At 41.1% G+C, this 15,690-nt stretch overlaps 1 protein-coding gene across 2 annotated transcripts in view; it reads left to right on the top strand.

Moving 5' to 3' along the window:
• Positions 1–477: 477 nt before the first annotated feature.
• Positions 478–15,690, top strand: part of sema6a (sema domain, transmembrane domain (TM), and cytoplasmic domain, (semaphorin) 6A) — a 65,986-nt gene continuing 50,773 nt past the window's right edge. For both annotated transcript variants that reach the window (XM_026913394.3, XM_026913385.3), the window contains exon 1: positions 478–1,088. The gene's annotated coding sequence lies outside the window, so the exon portion shown is untranslated. The remainder of the gene's footprint in view (positions 1,089–15,690) is intronic.

Raw genomic sequence — 15,690 nt, 5'->3', positions numbered from 1 at the left:
TCTATGCTGGGTATATTTGTAGCTCTGCACAGTTGAAAAACTATGGCTTTGTGGCTAGGCCACACCGATGACCTCTTAAATTAGTTCTTTTCTGTAGGGTTCAAAAAGAGGGAGCCCCACATATGGTTAAGGGACCCTTTAATCACCACGGAGGGACTATTGCAGATGAATTAGCCAAGCCCTGAAAGAACGAGAAGAAAATGGTAATAAGCATGCAATTTGCTCTGTAGGAAATGTAATAACATATAATAACAGTGTAACCCATGATAAGTTCCAGGTGGGAACTACAGCTACTGTTTAAAACGGATGGACTGTTAGCAGGAAAGCTTTGGTCTTCCCACAACTATGAAGCATGTCAAAAGCAGTAACTGCGTTCCTTGAAAGCCGTTGGTTTGTGTGAAGATGAGTGTGAATGCCGATTAGAAAACAAGTGTCGGGAGATGACGAGACCACCGGAGAGGGGTATTTCTCTCTCATTTTTTGTGAGACAAAGACAGAGAGGCCTCGGGTTTTCGTCTCCAATCACAGCGTCTCCGTCTCTTTGGGGTCATCTGGACAGCCTTTCTATTCAGGACACCGCCTCTATTGTCGCGCACACTCACCCATCTTCGTACCCCCTCCAAAAACCAGACAACAGACACTTTAGATACGCGTTACAAGTGACAAGTGACGGCTAATTTTTAAGCTACACGTCGAACGAGTAGCTACACGTTGGGAGGTTCAGTTTCTCAGCTTGGACTAAATAAAACAAAAGCTCCTGTTCCGTGTAGCGGGTTCCAGTCAGCAGCTTAGCGCCTCCCTATGTGTGGAGCGAGTGACAGCTGCGAGTGTGTGTGAGTGTGTGTGTGTGTGTGTGTGTGTGTATGAGTGTGTATGTGTGTGCGCGCGCGCTAGTGAAGGAGGCTTCATCTCCCAAATAGGATGAGCAGCCGCTTTGGTGGTGGCACGGCGGATGATCCGGACCGCTTGGCTGTTAGTGTTTGGGAGCTTGCTTTGTTCAGTGGCAGTTTGTCTTCGCGGACTGTTTTGCACTGTAGCCGGATTTGCAATGGATATTCCCGTGTGAAGAAGGAGCGCGCGTGAACACGGTACAGTACCCATTAGAAAAGCGGCAGGGCTGCGAAAAGTAGCTCAGGTTATCCGGTCTCATCATGTGCTGTGCGAATTGTGATTGAACAATCGGATCGGAATTGTGGCCATCATCAGTGGCATGATGCGAGCTACCAAACGGCTCATTCAATGAAAACTTGCTTTGGTATTAAGTTGGCTTTGTGTGTGGAGATTAGACACAAGTGCGCTTCTGTCGCGAGCTATAGCCTCAGCTGACGTCACTCCTGTAAAACTTCTATGCTGATTGCTTTTTATTACGTAATAAGTGAAATTTAGTGCATTTGTCATTGAGTGATGTGATACCTCTTATTTAACACCTCGAGCTAGTAAGTGTGAGCTAGTGTGTATGTGTGTGTGTGTGTGTGTGTGTGTAGGGGGTGTTATAACGCAACACTGTCTGATTCGGACGTCAGTGCACATATGGACATATTTCAATTATAACCCAAGTCTCACTGATTGAACCCTATAATCCTATAATATTGGCCCCCCAAATATCTAATAAACAGCATGAATGTGATGATTGTGAATGAGTGTCTAAGTTGTTATTAAAGTAAAACATGGCGTGTCTTTGTTTCTCAAATAAATGGCACTTGTTAATATTCCAGCCCAAGGCAATGGGTTTTATTTATCAATATGAGAAATGAGTAATGCACTGACATCCACCAGTCTCCTAATCTCTGAAGTGGTTTACATCACGTTAATCAGTGTTGATTATCGCAGTCTAGGCAAAATGCTCCTTTTCTCTTTATTCTATACGAACAGGCTTCAAGCCTTCAGCCTATATATAGCGACACTACAGGAAAGAGACTCTTGAATAGTGACAGTTCTGAGGGAATGCATGTTGCTTCCCATTTCTGTATTTTTGCTCAAAATAAAGACAAAAACAAAAGGTTTGGACACAAACCCCAAAGTGTCGAATTACACAATTACACATACAGCAGGCATACAAGTCGACTTGGACACAAATGAACACTATGAGTTGATTAAGTATTAATTATGCATTGTTGGATCGTTCGACAGCAGAGGGCTGACCAAGCTGATCTCATGAGAAATTAGTACGGATTTGAACGAACGAGGGCGATGTGGTTGGATTTTGCTCAAGCGGAAAGTATAGGTATGACCGCTAACCCCGCCTCTAACCTCAACCTTTTGTATCTTTCCATGCGACTTGATAGTTACCAATTTTTGAACGTGAGACCATTTTGGTTTCAACCACTTCTGTGAGCGTCTGTGCTAAAAAGGTCGCAAGAATGCAGCTAGGTAGCCTGGAAGAAATCTGGAAACCTCATCACTTTAGACCCCTTGCTCTTGACCCCTAAGGTCAAGTAGGGTGTGACTGTGTCAGCTCTGTCTGCACATGCTTCTCTCTGCACACAACAATACACAGCATCTGTTTCTAGACAGTGAACAGAATGACAAAGCCGATCCAAACCGTTCAATCTCTCATGAGTCTCCATGTCTTAGTGCGCTCTTATGACATTAATGGGACTTGTTAAGACCACTGTCTGCTGTTCCTCTGATGAAAAACTGTCCCCTGGACCCTACCAATATTCTAAGACTACTTTATATTCATATGACTTCAAGGAGACTTTATTATTTTTGTGGTTAGTTGTAATTTCTCACAGATTTGCTTGTCTAATAATCTCTGTGCCTTCTGTTGTTGATAAGACTTCCTGTCTCTGTTCGATCATAAATAAGAGACGCTCATACAGAAGCTCGGCTGAGATTAGCCTACATGCACAGATCGTCAGTACTGATGGGGCAGTTTATTGTAATATATATTGTTTTCTACTGACAAAAAAAAAACTACACCACAAAGGGCTGTTTTGAGAGTCTTTAATTGCAGATATTAGATTGAGTGGTTTGTGTTTCATCCCTGCATTTGTGATTGCTGCGGAGTGTGTATTTCTTTGCAGCACAGCACTCCACAATCTGTGATATTGATTTGTTTGGGGGCCTGGAATCAATTTTTTGGGGAAAAAAGCAGGTTCTTGGTCATAACCTGCAGTGATGATGCATCCCACCTATCAGCTTACCAGATGGCTTTCAGCAACGCCACCTACCAACATGGTTATTCTGCAAGTATGAAAAGGGCGTACTGTGTGAGCTCAGAATCTTATGATGCTCTGTGAGCATGCAGTACATGTGACCAGGCTGTGTTTTTCAAATAGCTTGAAAAAAGGGTGTGTTTTGAGGGACAATATTCAACAAATGAGTGGAAATTATATCTGAACAGATTTTTTATATTGATCTGAAAAAAGTGAAAGATTTAAATAGACAACATCTAGACATAGACAAATAGACAATAAAATAAAATAGACAAATTTATTACGTTCCAAAAAAGCATAAGAATAAAGCACTATGATTTATGAATGTTACCTTTTTCTTTATAAAATTACCAGCATTGTTTTTTGTGCTTCTAAATTTCAGCAATCTGCTTTTCCAGTTGATACAAGACTCCAGCAAATCCGCAAGGCAGTTAAAAAATAATGTGTTTTTACAAGCCGCAACGCACTGGGAGGCATTTGGTCTTCACACCCCAACAATGGCAGTAAAGGCTCCATTGTGTGTGACTGATGTGGATTTGTCACACCGGTGGGCTTGAATCGCTTGTGGTGTGGTGTGTTTAGATTTTCATTGTCAAGAACAGGTAGATTTGCTCAGCCTGAATAATTGATGTGGGTTTATGATTTCAACTCAATCACAATACACTATCGATGTGTCGCATGGATGGTGGACTTTGTGTGATTTCCATGATCATGTATTATTAATGAACACACATAGGGGGGTGACAGTAGGGCTGAGTTACCTTATAATTGGGACAGTTTCAGATAATGTTATATACTGCCTAAGCAAGGTTACTGATGTTTTTGAGTATAAAATATCTATTTAGATATTGATGCTTAGATGTTTTTTTCGGTGCCAGTATATTTTTCACTGCGTGCGTACAGTGGTAATAATGAGAACATGATCAGAAATCATTATTTGTGTTTCTCCATACTCTCTATACATACTCTCATATTGTCTTCTTTTTTATGATTATAGCATGATTATGTCATCAACCCACTCGCTATAATTCTGCCTATGGCTTCTTCTGGACCTGGTGATTCTCTTGCTCATTAATGTTAATGCTAATACTGCTTTTGAAATAGAGCTGGCCCAAATAACGGAGCAAAAACCAGGTCCGAAGACATTTTAAAAATTGAGATACGGTCTTTATCCTTAATATCTTCAAAGGTTTCATTTACTTCTGTTAAATGATTTTATTTTGTGTGTCCAGGTCCTTGTCCTTAGTGTTTTCTTCATAACTTCCTAATGTATATTTCAATCCCCTTGGTTTCGCATCATATGGCGTCATATGGCTATCTGACATTTATTAGTTTATTGCCCGTTTTATCGGTGTGTGTGTGCTTCTGAATGATTGCTTCTTCTATAAAACTGAAAGTATCTTTTCCTCCCTCAACACCTTCATGTTTGCTATCATATAAACATCATTTAAAAGGTAAGGACTGATTTATTAACGCTGAATTTGCATGTGTCCTTGGCAAGATGTCATTTGGTAAGAAAATACGCTTGTATTAAATCACACCGCACTGAGGTAAAACACAGCCATGGATAACTGATAGCATCAGGCTTTGTTTTTATTTTCTTGTTTGTACTGGATACTTTGCCAAGATTGATTAGATGTCGTTGCCTATGCAAGAGTGTGTGGCATTTTCCGAGATTGTCACTGGTGATCCTTGGTTGCGCGTTCCACCAGGTTTTCGCATGCTGTGGTGGTGTGTGACGCCGAGGACAGCATGTACATCTGTCCCGTCCCCAGACCCAGCGTGACTGGCACGGCTTTGCTCATCTATTAATCATGGAGAGCGCCTTCTTATTCCGTTGCCATAGTTTCAGGGCCTGAGACGGCGCCGGGGCTGGAGGGGAGATGGCAGGGGCCAGCAATTCCAAACAGCCTCTCAAGGAGAGAGTATGCTTAAAGGGGCCACTATGGCCTGTGCTGGCACTGAGCAGAGACTTATTGTGCATGCGTGCCACAGATGGGCTGAATGAAATATTGGGGATGTGACAGTGAAGACACAGAGATGGTGCTCATTTTTTTAATCACGCTAAGGCTCTTTGGATGGAAGATGGCCCAGAGGTGTTGATATGTGCAAATGAAACTGCTCTCCAGAAATCAGATAGGAGACTGATGACACCATTGGTTGAGATGATAGTTGTATATTGAGAAGCTCCATCTCAGAGTCTGACACAAATGCACGGCATTCGCTGGTAAGACTGGCTCATTGTTTGGGACATTTTAGTTAAGTAGTTTATTCTATGGCAGAGAGAAAATGAAAATACTCCAATGGAGCTGAAATTCTGAATACGCAATGTGCATAACTTTTCAGAGATGTGTTGAAATGAGCCTGCTGATTAGACATGAGAGCCTGAAGTGTAAATAGTAAATAATTAAAGTTATACAGTGCAACATCTGGAGCTGAGCATGCACCATTTTTTTCAGTGGATAAAGTTGTCACAGATAGTCATAGTCATTGCTTATACATGTGTGTGATGCACTCTTTTCAGCCAAATACCTGTTATACGCTACGTCAGTTTATGATTCTCAAATTCAAAGGCAAATCGAATGGCTAATTATGGCATAAATGCATTGGTTGTAATCTTGGGGTGTTCTTGCCTTGTTTTAATGGTCATGCCACTGCTGTAACTCCTCATCATGTTGCTTTTCAAGCGAGTATTTTAGGGCACAGAACAAGCAGAGACAGAAGCACTATAATCATGAGTCTTTCTCCTGTGCCTTTCATGTGGGTTTAGTTCTGAATAAAGAACCTTGTCATTGTCAGGACCGTTGGGCTGCAGTCCAAGCCAGCATGATTTCCACTCTGCTTCTCATATCTATGACCTTTCATGGATGGGCCACCCATAGCAGTTACAAAATAAGGGCTGTGGTGTTTTTTCCCTGGGCTGTTGGAGATTTCCTGGTGGTTTTGAAGTTCTACAGTTGTGTTACATCACCCTCTGCCTTAGCAGGTGGTGTTGGAAAGAACGATGTGGCTCTTGGAGGATTGTCAGGTTTTTTAAGGTATTGCATCAAATTAAAAGACATCTGCTGTAACTGTTCAAGCAGACTTGGTCACCACATTTAATATCTATCTTTGCATATCATTCTTCTCAACTTTCAGCAAACATACACAAGTTGCCACTAAGATGTTTATCTCAAATGAACTGCTGTTGTCAGAGGGATTACTGTATGTAAATCACACCACCAATAACCTTCAGAACTACTAGATATTCATTTTAGGTGTTGCTTTAAAGTTTTACTCTTAAGGTATTCCAGATTTTCTTGGAGCTGTCTAACTGAGCGCATGCTAAAATCAGCCCTGGGGAGGTTTTAACTTTCTGAGCCTCGTCAGAGAAAGTTCAACAATAAAGGTCCTTTGTGTACATTTATTACATATCTAATGAACAAATTGTAGCCATGTGGCGTCGTGTGCCTGGTAACATAAGCGCGACCACAAGGCCTCCAGTGTTCAGCCCCTGCACGTCCATCAGCCCAGCGTTGAGAAACGAGACAGGCACACTTATCATCACTCTCAGAGGACCTGCGCAACAGCCCCAACATTGTTTCCTTCCTCGGCCGCAACAGGAACCACACGTGAAAAATCAGGAGTAGATCTAAAACAAGCTGAGCTTTGTTGAACATTTTCATCTTTGTTTTTCTTTTACATTTATTTAATAATCTTGGGGGTCTGTCTTGCGTATAGAGATCACTGTATAAACACTACTTATGATGAATGACAGCCAGAGCAAATATACATAGTTTTCTTTCAAATGTACCAAAGGGAAAGATGTTTGAGGTCTAATTGGATTTGCTGGGCACAGTGTATGGAAATAATTTGTCACCACTACTGAATTAAACATCGAGCGGTGTTATTTGGATAGCTGGTGCCTTGTTTGTTTTGTGTAAATTAATATCTTATTTGGAGGATTCTGCTTGCCTCATACCATTCATAACACTCTGTTTGGCCAAGCAGACAATTCGGAACACTCGTCTTCTTTTCAGCGGCATCGCTGATAGGAGAAGCAAGAGCAACCCCTTCGTCTTAAGTTTCTCTAGGCTTGTTTCGACTGCAGGATAGCATATATCAGCTAATGCAAGGTAACTGGATAGAGAGGAATGAAATGCTATCCAGATGCATTGCTCCTGTGTAACAACTGACCTATATAAGAGAGCGTGAGAGATCCAGGTGTATTATTGCCAGAGCATTTCCTCCTTGTCTCACTTTGATCTTTGTCCCTCGGGGCTGAATGGATTTTTATCCCTCCCCCGTATGGAGGTGCACTTGTCCAGGGCCTGTTTCATGTTCAAATGACCAAGAGCGTATCTAAAACAAACATCGATTCCTGCGCTCAAGCCAGAATGATGGCTCATTTGGTTTGAATGTTGGCGCCATGGGGAAGCCTCGTCTCCTTGACGTCATCTACAATCATGGCCAAGTTAGTTGCAAATGGTGTAAGAAAGGTTCTTTAGCTTGGCAAAGGCACAATTTTTGGTGTGAAACATCAATATCGGAGAAGGCTTTACAGTGTTTCTGTATTATATGAAACTTCTTTGATTGGCACAACAGCTACTTTAACTTGTCAGCTTGCCACATGTCAGATTTTCATTACAATGCTTGTTTTGACCATCAAACAAATTTGTCAGAAACACAGGCATAAATACAAGCTCTATTATGTGCCTTCATTCAAATCAGGAGGAAGATGCACAGCACCCCATTAGAGTGAATTGATGTCACACCAGGAGAGATTTTATTGCTAGTTTGACAGTGCAGTGTGAGTGAAATTAGGCATGAAGCTCCACTACTTTATTACTCATGTCTGATCTGTCAGGCTTCGCTGACGGTTGTAGCCATGTCTTTACCTACATAACGGCCGTGGCTATTCACTAATGGGTTGTATTTTCTCCACAGATTGTAATACACCATCCTATTAGTAGGCTGTTACCCTGTGCAGCTTTTCTGTCCTCATTCTTTCTGGCTGCATGTGCTGAAGCTGAAGGAGACTCTGTGGCTTGGCAGTATTGATCTTCTGCAGCTGACTATGAAGGGTTTTTATATAGCCATTGGTGATGGTTATTTATTCACACAAATGCATTGTATTACGTTTTGGAGGTTATTGAGTGCGAACTGAGATTCAAATCAATGAAACCATTAATACTTTGTTTGTCCTGTTTTGTTTCCATTTAATAGCTCATTTCTCACTTGGTATTTACTGAAATGTCTAGAAAGGTTATTTTGGAAAATGGCCACTGTAAGCAGAGTGCATTATTGTAATATTTTAAAACAGGGGTCGTCAACTGGCAGACCGTGGTTCGGATACAGACAGAACTGAATACGTAATAAAAGTATGGTAAAAAAAAATTCTAGTTTTCAAACCATGAATAGTGGCTTCTGTAACAGAGCCTCTGTTGCAGCCAATCACATGCATTTTTTATGTAAATTATTTCACTGAAGAAAGCTCATCCGATGAAAGACTAGCTACAGGGCTAGAGACATAAGCTTAGGAAGGGGAGAGTTTTCGTAGACGTTCATAGATTTTTCATTTTGTTTACCCCCTCTTGTCTGATTAGGGAGCTCATGATATGGCTTGTTTAAAGTAGATGACAAAACAGAACGGCCACAGAAGTGTGTGCATCAAATGCAAAACATATGTTTGTTGAGTCTGTGCTACTACTCCAAAGTGGTAATGTGAAGCGTCAATATGAAACAAAACATAACCAATTCAAATGATCTTACTTGTAGACATAAATTAATCACTAAGGGTTGAGCGTTAAAATGGAACCGTTGTTGCCATTCAGTCACGTTAGTTATCTAAGCAAGGAATTTTACATAAAATTAGCCTTTAAAAAATGTTAGTTGAATACCCCTGCTTAAGAGTTTGGACTTTTTCTTTACATAGAAATTACACAATGCTTCAGGGATGTCAGGGTGGTAGCAACTTAAGGCACACACAATAGCTGGACAGCTGCTTGACTTTACTTGCGTGCCATGCTGGGTGGGAGGTGGCATCAGTTGCAAGTCTGGCATCTTAATGCTGCTTTAACAGATCATATGACGCTTGAGCATGTGTGAAAGGTCCAGTGTCCCCTTGGACCAGTGGGTGTCTGATTCAGGGACCTTGGGCTGATCAGATTTCTTGGGTTTTTCTGGTCAGGTGTTGTGGTAGCGACCTAATGAGCACCTTTAGAGGTTTCATGGCATACTGGATGTCTGAAATATCGAAGGCTGTGAACATTGTTAAAAATATTCAAACCAACTAATTGAATATTTGTATTGCCATTGAAATGTTATACATCATTTAGTGGTATCCTTGGCATATCAGATACTGTGATGCATAGAAAACTGACATTAGGTTATACTGTGAATTCTTCATGCTAATTCATTTGTATGTGCTTTTCAAGGGTCACGTTGAACTGCAATCATTATTCTGTTTCATTGAACTGCAATCATTATTCTGTTTATTCGGGAGTTTTGATTTTAGATGAGCTACTGTGAATAACATGAACAAGATGAGTCAGAGGAAGTAGCTCTAAACCCCTCTTAGTCCTGAGTAAGAAGGACGTTCAATAGATTTGCCTCAAAAGAACAAACTACTGAATGGAGTAACTCAAGCGAGCAGCCATGAAACATCCCGTATCTGTGTAATAGAGTTTGCGCTGCTGTATCTTTTTCTCTGTATGGAATTTTAAAGGCGGGCTATAGAATAAGATCCATCCCACAATCCCCAAGCCCCATATTAATAAAGCTGAGAATGAAGCAGTATTTTAAAAAGTGGAGAGAAAAGGATTTTCAGTCTGCTAGTGGGACCAAGCCACAGTTGTGATACCGAGGCCCTGTGCTCTGCTCACTGGCTATGAGCAAAGAGTTTACTGTACTTTTCAGACTAATGTGGGCTGAATGAAGGCCGCCAGAGACCAGGGGAGGCCTGTCGAGTTTGTAAAACATTCAGTGGTTTTCATATGGTAATTGTTCCTGAACTCCGTTTCTTCTAGTTGCTTTAATGAAAGTAGTCATTCAATGCATGGTGCCCCCACCTCATATGGAATGTGACAGGGTGTAGTATTTAGGTGGCTTAATTGACCCTGCAAAGAAGGAGCAAAGAAGAGAGAAAGTGGAGCGAGGAGGGCTTTTTATAGTGAGAGACTGTCCGCTTTGCTGCCATATCTAGTTAATATAAAAGCCATTGTCTAATGGTTAGGCAGATAACAAGAGGTAGATTCATTCTGAACTGCTCTTTCTCTGTTTAATGGATGGCTTGTCAAAAACAATTATTACTTTGCAATAAAATATTGTCAACATGAAAAGAGGAAAAGAGGAAAAACAGTCAAAATGCTTCTGCTGGATTCAAAGGGAAACGTGCAAGCGAAATGCAGTTCTTAATGGATTTTTCATTGCTGTGTTTAGATTGTATTAATCTAGATTGATTATTGAGTTGAAATAAATGGCCTCGGCGGATAAGAAGCATGAGAATGTGTGACCATGCTCCAGGGTTTCCAGAGTACTAGTAGGCCTTTATACAAAGCTGAATTAGTTGGTTAGTTAGTTAGTTAGTTAAAAAACAAACACCAATAAATAATGTCAGCATGGACCTAGTGTGTTGTGTCAGACGAAAGTTCAGGCATAGAAAGCTCTTTGGGTCTAATAAATACAAAATTAAAGAGGTGTCTGGTTGCAAAAAGTTTGAGAACACCTGAGCTAAACGACATCAAATGTGCTAAAGTCAGATTAGATGTGTGTGTATGTTAGAGCCAAGGTCCCTGGGGGTCACAGGAAATACAGAAGACTGGTCTCGTCATAACAACAGTTTAATCGTTATCAAGACCTTCATGAACCTTGCTGATTAAAACATTTCCTTTTATTTGGACTACAAGTCAGTGTCGTTGGCTTTCAGGGACTGTCTTAAGCTTCCTTCACTCTGCTAACATGGAGTCATTAATCTCTGTCAAGCAACATTGAAGTTGAAGACCAAACAGACTCTGACTGTGAGGCGGACAACTGCGTGTTTGAGCTTTCCAGCAGCTTAAGTGAGTCATATGGGACGCTCTCTGTGTCCTTCATTTTGTGGTACCTGCAAATTCTACATTGAAGCTCCGCTGTACAGCTCAATTACTCAACCAGCTGAGCCAAAAATGGCTTATTTTTAAGTACATAGCCAGAAGAAGAAACATAAACCATCATATGATTTTCATTATTGTAAAAACACATAGGATTAACTTTTTTTGACATTCATGTTTCAATGAAAACCAGTAACATTCATCCATGTATTTCTTCTTCTTCATTGCTGTCTTCATCATGTAATGGACTTGCAGGCTGTTTTCCTGTATCATACCCAAGAAAAACATCAACCAAGAGATTTGTTCGAGCTTTGAGGCAGTAACCTCATGTTTAGCGTCATTCTGGTTCAGCTCACGTGAAAAAAATGAGCAAGCAGTTGAAAGGGCACAAAGATCCAGGTCAATATGCGACAGTGTGCGCATCTGTGCTAAGATCCCCTTCCTCTTTATTATAAAAATGCAGGATAAAGTGAGATTAACACTGTTTCAGTATGTGTGAGTGATGTGGGTGATGTCTGAATGAAAAGCTGTATGCAGTGTGTTTGTGAAAATGTGAATTGCCAGTTCACATGAATTATAACAAACCTGGTAGGATCATTTCAGTTATGTGTTTAATGTTGGCCAACAGACTTCCAGTTTTCTTACAAATCTGAGCCAGGGGCGGACTGAGAACAGAAAAAGTAGCCTGGGAATTTACTTTAAAGTGCCCCAGTACATTTGTTCAAAATTACATAAATGAACTACTAATTAAATTAAAGTATTATGACATCAGGCTTCATTAGATCCAACCTATAATGGCTAATAAATAACATATTTTGTATTCATTGCCATTCTATAACACTGCTAACAGTACCGCAGTGTCCTTTTTTGCTGGACCTTGCAGACTTTTCCTCCATCGTCAACCATTTTAAGTATCTACTTTTACATAAACGTTAATCAAATAAACAGTATGCTAAAGCTGAACCCAAATTCAGCTCATTTGATATACTTTAATTTCTTTAATGAAGCATTGACTGCAATAGATATGGCACAGAGTGAAGCCCTGGAGGTGAAGTGTTACAGATGTAGCCTAGTTAGCAAATATTAAGCTTGCTTGTTCACTGTATTATCAGAGGACTGTTGTACCAGGCTATATAGCTATATATAGTGTTGAATTTTTTGTACTACTTGAGCTTCTGCTCTTCAATAATACTGTATGTAAAATTACGTGCTGCTTGTGTCATGCAGTGCTCACACACTGTTGTTGTTGTTGTTGTTGATAATGATAATGAGCAAATCCCATCGTAAAGCTCTCATGCTCCAGATGACAGAGACAGTCACGTAAGACTGTGACACGTGGATCAGCTGAACCTATTTCCCCTTTGTGCTTGCAGTTCCTGTTTTGTTAGTGTTCATTCAGCGATTAAGCGTCTCATGAAGGTGAAACAAGGTATAAAATTTGTCTTGTGGCGTACTGCTTAGCAAGCTGGTGGGGGATGCTGTTTGCTGGTGCTCTTATTCAGTGGGTTTAGCAGCACTGGCTCCTGACCATGACAGATAACATGGAGCTGGTTGTGCAAATCCTAGAGGATGTTGTAGGTGCAGGTCCGTTGTGGCCACTCTATTCATGCGGATTACCACCCGATGGGGATCGGCTAATTGGTGGCCCTGGCTAGGGCCCTTTTTCTAAGGCTTTCTCACAAAAGATCACATGGTGGTGGCACCAAAAGGGGAGGGGGTGGGGGGGGAGGGGTTCGAAGAGGAGAGGTTTCCCCTCAAAGAATGTCTCTGTGGAAAGAGTCCTATTGCTGACCGCGGGAGCGAATCGTCCCTCAACAAGTTATCTGTGACCCACTTGCCCATCCGTGTGTGAAGATCTCCTTTGATTTTCTCTTTTCTCTGGCTTGCAACACTTAATCTCTGTTGCTTTTCTCATTGGGGAACGGTTGTTCATGATGGAACACAAAGTGAGGCTTGTCCTGTAGGTCCCATGTCCTGTCTCTACATTCTCACCTCCACACAAGGACAATGACATTGTCCGAACTGGTCTAGGAACTTGATATTGATTCTCTGAGTGTGAGTGTCTATTCCTTAGGAACAGTGAAGAGAGAGGTAATTATTTCTCTTTAATCTTGTACGCTTCAATTGTAGTGGGTCTTTAACATACAGTACTGCCTATTGCTTTCCCTCCGATTTTAACCCTTTTTTATTTAAGGACTAATGTTTTTGAAATAATTAACATTTGCCATTCAATGTCACACCCAGGATTAAACAGGCAGCCTACAGTAAAGAGGTGAGAAGGAGAGGGGATTTAAGGCAGGTTCATTTTCAGCCAGTTCTTTCAGTTGCTGTGTGGTTGAGAGCCAAAACAGCTTTGAGTGGGCTTGGTTGAAAAGGTGTTATGACTTCTAATGATCGCAATCTGCCAATCAACCTGGCCAAATAATATTTCAGGAGTATATAATGCATTTAGGCATCATAGGCATCATAAGGATTAAACTGCCACAGCAAGCTCTATAACTGAAACTGATATAGATTCAGTTTATTAAAAATTCCTTCATGTCTAGTGTTGAGATATTAATGCCTTCAGTGCAGGACACTGCCCCTTTTATTATTGTTTTACTTAACGAACAGTAATATCTCCTATAAATGGTTCCCTACAGAGTCAGTCATAATTTGGCTTGAATCCTAATATAAGTGACATCTGGTTCAGAGCAACATCCCCACCGATGTGTTTTAATATGTCGAATGCAACCCAATACGCGCACAGGCTATGAGAGACCACTTTAGCTAGATGTTGGTGAGTCATTACTTCAGCAGAGATCAATGCTTTTGTGGTTCAGATGTAAAAATACAAATTTTAATGATCAGAGGAAACCCAGGAAAGGGATATAGTATCCTACCAGCTCAAGACCAGTGGAGGTCTGAGAGTGCTCTATTTTCAAGCCTGATAGTCTGACGCAAATAGCCAAATCAGCTGCACTGTGACTGAGCTTAATCAATTTGGAGTATACATGATGAAGATACACAATATGCTTGACTCTTTTAACTTGCCCTTAATTAGAAAGGGCAGCTCAGTGAGTCACTTTTCTGTAAAGCATTACACTGAGTAGTTAAAGGCTATATTGAGTAACATTTACATAAGAGGTATTCATAAATCAGCTGTTAAAAATATTCACTCATTCTCAGATGTATTTGCCTCAGTGGAATTCTAAGGATTTAGCATATTCGGTATGGACGTTTTCATGGTGTGTAAAACAATCTAGCACAGCTGGAAATAGGGTATGATTTACGCCTTGTCATCTTGTGCAGTCAGTGTTATTGAAGACTAATTTTAACTCATGATTAAGTAAAGTAGATATTCAAATGTTGTCACTACTTTCCTGAAGCGGCGTACAATGGTAAACAGCAATACACCATCCTCTGTGTCATTAGCTTGTCACTAACTTTATCATAAGACTTGTGGTGATTATTTTTGGCCACAAAAATGATGGTGTCACCTGACTGGTTTGTGGAAGCCTGTTACACTGGTATTGGTCTGTGTGTGGGGGTTGAAAGGGACGCCTTGTAAAACTCAGTAGGGTTTTCCCTATGGACCTGCTACTGAGTAGTTCGGCTCCAGTGACAAACCCAGGAGAGCCATAAACCCAGTGAGGGCCTCCCCTTCAATACTTCCCTGTTTTATAGCAGAGTCAAGTAGGATGTCAGCCATTTCACAGGGATCGTGTCGGTTTAACAAAAGATTTCCTTTGAACATAAGACAGTCATGACAACACACATGACGACAGCTGTTGAACTGGTGATTTCTTTCAGTTAACTTAGCTGGTCTTTAACTGCCTGCTTTCTGCGTCTCGATTCCATGGATTTCAGTGTGTTCTCACAGATTATTCATTGTCTCAGGCCGTGGGGATTCTATGTAAATGTGGTATCAAAGCATTAAATTCAGTGCGTCCCCTGCCCTCTTAGTCATTATATGGAATGGCGTAATGAGTCTTAATCAGAGGCAGGGCCGCTGCCGGTGTTGTGTTACAGTTTGGCTCGTGCGTAGCGAGTGGTTTGATTGTGCCTCCGTGAGCTTAAAGGCAGCCTTGATTAGAGCCGGAGCTCTTTCAGGGAGCAGGCCATGTCACCTCATTTTGAAACGGTTTAATCTGGCACTGAGGACAATGATGCCTTTAACTTTACGTAGACACACTCACACACAAAGACACACACACACACACACACACACATACTTTATTCTCTCAACTGGCTTTGCTCAGCCACAGACTTCTGTCTTCCATCAGGATCAGTTGCTAAAACCACTGTTCCTTTGATTTGCCCTCTGGATGCCAACCGAAATTGCGTGGTTTCAACTTGAAAAGATCTGACTTCCTCCACCCCATGGACTCAATTATTTCTCCTTGTTTGAGTCAGTAAAATGTCAAGTTGCATAGGATCTTCTCACATATGGAGCTGCTACATGGAAACTGGCTTCTGTATGG

Source organism: Pangasianodon hypophthalmus, chromosome 8 (assembly GCF_027358585.1).
Source record: "Pangasianodon hypophthalmus isolate fPanHyp1 chromosome 8, fPanHyp1.pri, whole genome shotgun sequence".
Lineage (NCBI taxonomy): Eukaryota > Metazoa > Chordata > Actinopteri > Siluriformes > Pangasiidae > Pangasianodon > Pangasianodon hypophthalmus.
Note: the sequence above shows the minus strand (reverse complement) of the source record. Positions and strands in the feature narration are given on the sequence as shown.